A 6,355-nucleotide genomic window follows, 5' to 3' on the forward strand; every position below is an offset into this window, starting at 1 on the left:
GCCTCAGAATTTATTAGTAAGTTCAAAGAGAACCGGGCAGTAAACTGGTATGAAAAATATCAGGGGTTAACGGGACTACACACAGAGGCTGTCTGGTATGATGGGGTCCATTACAACCACGAAGGATTGCTGGCTAGGTTGCCCTGCTTCAGTTTTCTGCTGTTTTTGTTGCACCTTCCTCACATGATGAGGAAGCTGGCTCCAGGGACATGCAAGATATTAGACCAGCCAAAACCCTGGCCTGAGCCAGTCTGGCCAGCCCTCTGACAGGCTTCTCCCCTGCAAGCCTACACCTTGCCTCCAACACTGCAAATATTTTATTACCTTAGCAGCAGGTATTTCATTACCTTAGGTGGTCTCAGGAGACAAGAAGATACAAAAGAGGGCCCTGTCTGTCTCTCATATACATTATAGCCTGTTGGATGGGATATAGCCCCATTCAGCTGAACCAGCTGTTGAAATTGTGGTCGCCTCCCGAACTGCTTATTGCACAACTTCTTTTGAACATGACCTGCTCTTTCGTGCCACTGTCCTCTCTGTCCAGAGCCAGCACCTCTCAGTCTCTGATTGGTAGGAGGTGCCTTATCCTCCATCTCATCTCTTCCACAAGCTCATGGTGAATGTGGGAGCTGCCAACAATGGTGCAGACAAGCTGGCTAGGTCTTTTCTGCTGATCACCATCTGCTGAGCTGGATGCTATTAAAGGTCCAGTACAACTCTGGATTTACATACATGCTCATACATTCACATGCATAATAACTATATATGTTTTTTTCCAACAGCCTCTTGAACAGAAGAGGAGGATTCAAGTCCTCTTTTTTTAAAAAACCTTTTTTCTGAAGGTGCATAAAAAAATTCTGAAGAGAAGTATGGTGGAGAAGACCATATATAACCAAAGTTTTATGTTAGGGAGCTCACTGGATTTTTACCTTTTAGAGAGAATATTTTTGCACTTTATGGCCAGAGAAAAGAGTAATTTTTGGCACCTGTTCTTCCCATGTCACATATGTATGCCTGGAATTGTTTCATTGTACATTAGGGACTCACTACATTTTAAGGGCTGTGATTATACATTTGGGTCTATCATAGACTGAGCTACGCTGGAATCCAATGGTTTCAGTCTCTTCCTCAAGAAGAATCACACAATCCCAGAGAGTGGAAAAATATTATCATCTGGCTCCCGCTCGCTTTGTTCATCCTCTGCATGTGTCCCAGCTGTTGATATAATTACAGGTTGTGCGATGGCAAGGTCTACAAAAGAAAAGGAAGAATAGAATTTACTTTCTTGTCTCTTAAAATACGAACATGAGAAAGTGTGTCAGTCAACTGCTGCACTATCTTTCTCAGATCTCAGGAAACACACCTACAAGACAGTAATTAACAAAGCAACTGGGGAGCTAAAGAACAGCTCAAAACTGATTCATCAGCCGCAAGGTCTGAATATCTCCAAATCCATCTTCAATCAATACTAGACTTTTATTCTGTGTGACAATTAGAATCTATATTTTCAAACAGAACAGATTTCCAGTTCCTGTTAGAAACAAGTAGCAAAAAAACATGGACCTCTGTGGTCTTTTTACCTCAAGTGTTACCCTGTGTCTGTTATATGCCAGGAGTTTTTACTAGTGCACTATTAATTTGTGGGTAATTAATTGCCAGGAAAAAAATGGACATGGTCCTTGGGAATTAAGTCTATTTATATTAGCCTATAACACGAAGAGAAATTCTTAGACTTATCTATAAGCTCCTAGCAATCTATTACATAAAGTATGATTAAGTCAGTTATCTCTTCTTTATTAATTTATCCAACTACATTAATCAATTTTTTATTAATAGAAAAGGTAACCAGGATTTTTTTTTCAGGAAAAAGGTCATCTAGACCAAAACCATAATTATGTTTACTAAAATACTCTTTTGTTCAACAAAATATTTGGCTAGTTCAATCAAACTGCAAATTATACCACTAGGGAGAAAAAAAGACAGTACTTAATAGCTAAATGTTCCAGGATTGCACAGACCTTGCTGCTAGCAATTTATTTTGGAAGATCTCACTCTTAAAGTTCAATCTCATAAATCATGGATTACATTGCTACGTGCTTTTCACAAAGGCATCTCATGTCCGGGAGCAAATCTTCCCAAAGCTTCAGTGCCTGGCTTGCTGAATGCGTGGCCCCCATACTTTTCTTACATGCCCTGAGCATTGACCAAACACTAATTCTCTTGAAATTTCTCTCTCTGGTGATGGCCATAGCATAAAAATACAGTAGAAATGTCTAAATATGAGAAGTCACCTTACCCAGAAGCTGCTGGCTTCTTTCCTGCAAGGGGGTGAGGTTGATGTCTACCAGCCACAGAACATAGATCACTGGTGCTGGAACACCACCTTATAGCTCCACCTTATCTTCTCTCTACTTGTGTTATTCATTGTGCGAGGCCTCGATTTTGTCTTCCAGTTGGTGTTTGATCTGCCCCATGTAACCAGACTGTGGCCTTGACAGCAGCTCAATTCTGTGTGTGTCACAGCGTGTTTCATCACTTGTCATGCAGGTTCCAGTCCATCAGCACATCACAGAGGCAAGATCTGGGCTTTGCTTGGGTTCCTGAAGTTATCTCATGGCCTCTCCTGCAGAAATCAGTTCCACATGATTAATTTCAACATATTTGTGCTCTTTCTGTATACTTCTTACCAAAATAAATAAAGAGATCAGGGAGGAAATACATGTTTCCATGAAAGTTAGACACCCTTCTTCATTTTCTCTCCAAGCCCTTCAGGCTTTCAAATGCTTGAGAGGTGAGGTTATGCTTGACAGCACAGCAATGTCTTTCTGGCTTCTGGGCTCTTTCATTTTAAAACTGAACTTTGGCATCTTAAAGCAGTATAGAAAAAAATCTTCACAATCTATATGGGTAGTTCAAAAGAGTGGGAACACATTGGAAAGACAACTTGCCTGCCAAATATACAATAATAATTAGGCTAACTGCTAAGCCGGGCATCAAAGAGTAAAATTTCATTCCTCAAGCCCCATGTTCCTCTGTTCTGAGAGTCCTGTGGCACTTGAAGAGTAATGCTCTGGGGAGGGAGAGAGAGGGGATAGGGTTTGCTTTTGGGCATGCACAAGCTACCTACAACGTGACAAGCCAGAGCAACAAAACTTCCAGCTTGCTCTTAAGCTCTGTTGGGAACTATGAACTCGTTATTGCTCTGGCTCGTCTATGAAGCCTGATCTGATGGACGTGCTCAAAGTACATCTGCTGGGTTGGGCCCTGCAAGGAAGAAGAGCAGAGTAGTCAGCTTTTACAGGCTGGCTTCGTTACCAACATCTCCTACGTCTCCTTGCCTCTCCATTTCTGTCCCTTCATCCTTGCCATCTTGTTTTTCTCCCCCTTGATTTATCACCTCAGATATCAGCTCCAGCATGCCTGTTCAGAGCCACGCCTGTAACCGGTTTACTACATTTATTAGTTTCTTCTTTGGAAACAGTTCAACTTCAACAGGCTACTTAAGTATGCCTTTGGACAGAGAATGATCTTGAGCATGGTTAAATGTTGAGGAAATTTTCCTTCAGTGGAGAACCTGTCTCCCTGTCTCTGCTCTAGCATCTATTTAGGTATTTTGTTAAGCATACATGGGAAAAGGAACTGAACTCCAGCCCTTCCCCTCCACAGGCCCTCCAGTTACCAGTCTGTACTTACTCCCCCTAAGCTGCTAGGAAGTCAGTCCATGCAAGGGGAACCATGTGAGTAAGTGGAGCTTCATGAGCATCATCTCAAAAATACAAATAGCCTAGTAGTTATTTCAGTCTGACAGGAACTGGGGATATGAATCCACTGAGGCAGAAGTTCAGTAAGCAAACCACTAGTGACCAACTTCCATAGTATGCAGTTGGGCAAAGCTTTACAATGAATTCAGCCTCCACTGAATTTCACTGTGACTCTGAAATCAATAAAACTGGCCTGAATTCTGAGAGAGAGGGAGACAGAGGTGTTGATTTATGCTGAGAAATTTTAGCTCATGTAAAGACTCTGGATGTTATAGGAATATTTGCTTTATTATTTATATAATTCGTGTTTACTAGGGTAGCTACTGCAAGTAAAAATACATTTCATTGTGCTGGCTACTCTAAAAACAGCATAGTCAACATTTTTGGTCCTGGTGAGTCTATTTACATTTCAGTAGTGTAATTTTAAATCAACATGAATTTCAGATTTCTTCAGTAAAATGTCATCTTTTGCTCTTGCAAGATTATTTGTAGCAAAAACTAGATCTTACTTAAAAAGAAACAAAACTGATTACAACACTTCTTCACTTGTTTGCTGCAGCGCTAAAAGACTGAGGATAAACTTGGCTACTTTCTTTTACCCCAGTGATGTTTTTATAATTCATCATCTCTAATGAGATGTGAATGTCGCTGTCACACTTTGTGTTCTGCCCCACTGGGATTGTAGGCATGCATGGTCTAAAACTGATCACTTGAAAAAGATATCAGAAGATCTAAATTCTGAAACAATCTGATAAAATTTGTTCCAAATATCTGTGTCTGACAGGAATGAGAAATTATTTTCTTTGGTGTTTCAAGTTCTTCTGACTCTTTCTTCTTAGAAAGTATTACTTAATTGTACCAAAAGGTACAGAGAATGATTAATTTACATAGATATCAAATATTTTATGCTCCTGGCACCTGGTTTGTTCAAGAATGAGATCTTGTAGATCTCATATCAGTTCCAAGGTTTTCATATGAACTCTCCTACTTACACCAATTAAACTTTGCCAAATCATACACAAAACCCAAATGTTTTATCACCAAAGAATCTTTGATCACATAGATTCCCCTCTGTTTTTTTTAAATTTCTTTCAGTAGTTAATGCGTTATATAAACCAACTAATTCATATTTCAGAGAATAAAGGTGTTAGAAAAGAACCTGTTGATTCAATGTTAGAAAGTAATCATGTATTTTAAGTGTTTTTTCTGATAACAAATGCAATAGAACATCAGTCCATAGCTGAGGTTCTGAGCTGCTACAATGGTATCTCACACACACAGAGTAATAATTTGTTTTGTTATATAATTATAACATTCCTAAAATTATTCATATCACTTGGGATGTAGGCTGACATTCCCCATGGCCCTGAGGACCAAGATTTCATATAAAGACTGCACAGCAAGAGCTATAAATAAAGCATCCACAAGGAGCAGCGCAGGGGAAGGGTATCTGCAGTCATTGTGTATTTGGGGGCATATATTCTCACCGACCACATATCGAATGTTACCATAACTAGAAAAAAATTAGCAGCAATATTTACACCTAAAAAAGCAGCATGGAAGACAATGTCACTTACAAGGGACAAGAATGAACAAATACAGCCATCAAAACCAATGCCTGGACGCAAACTTATACACTGGTTTGTAGGAAAGGAGATTTGTACTAAACCCAGTGTAGTCTGCAATTATTTGAGCATACCTAGGGAATGAAAATGCGACCTGTATTTAGATTTCCATTTAAAATGTATTTACAAAATTTTTCAATTTGGATGTAGTATAACATTCACCTTGACAATTTAGCAAAACTGTTGGTTTTTTAAGGATGAAGACAGTTCTTTGCACTCAATACAGAATGCATTCTCCTATCACACATACCATTTTGTCCTTCTGATTTGCTCTTTTATTGTGGCAAAAGACCTATCTCTATCTTAGCTATCATTTACAGAACTGTAAGGGACAGAAATTGGCCTTTTTTATAAATATCCTATTACTAATAATTCTGGGTTTAGTTTTAAGAAGGTTTGTTTCTCTGGCAGATTTAGCTAATTTCAGCTGAATGCAATGGAAGTTGAAAATCAGGTCCTAAATAGGGAGTGACAGACTGGAGTTGTAGGAAATGCTGACTGCATTGGAAATGACATTGGCATATGAAACATATTTGCCAAGTCTCCTTACTGAAATGTCACCTTTGTTAAGGATTATTTATGACAGATTTGTAGTATTGCTGAAACTCTCCTTTGCAACATAAATCCAGGAAGGATAATTTAGTCAGACATAGCAATTTGTAAGATACATATAATTCTGGAATATTTTATATATTCTGAATTTACTTTAGTCTACCATACATAAAACTTTACTCATTTAAATTAACAAATAGAAGATTTTTCATTGATTTATATGATGAACAGGTGATTTCTTATGCTAAGCAGTTGTTTCTGTTATGCTAAGAAACAAAACTTTCTACGCTACTTTAAAGTCTTTTCACAATATAAAGGGGATTTTTGAGAAATTTTGCTCAGGGATTATAAGGATCTAAGAAGGATTTCTGCCTGTTCGAGAAAGAACAGCTACATGTATCAGTCCCTTGCCCCTCT

The sequence above is a fragment of the Pygoscelis adeliae genome, unplaced genomic scaffold (assembly GCF_000699105.1).
Source record: "Pygoscelis adeliae isolate BGI_AS28 unplaced genomic scaffold, ASM69910v1 Scaffold308, whole genome shotgun sequence".
Classification (NCBI taxonomy): domain Eukaryota; kingdom Metazoa; phylum Chordata; class Aves; order Sphenisciformes; family Spheniscidae; genus Pygoscelis; species Pygoscelis adeliae.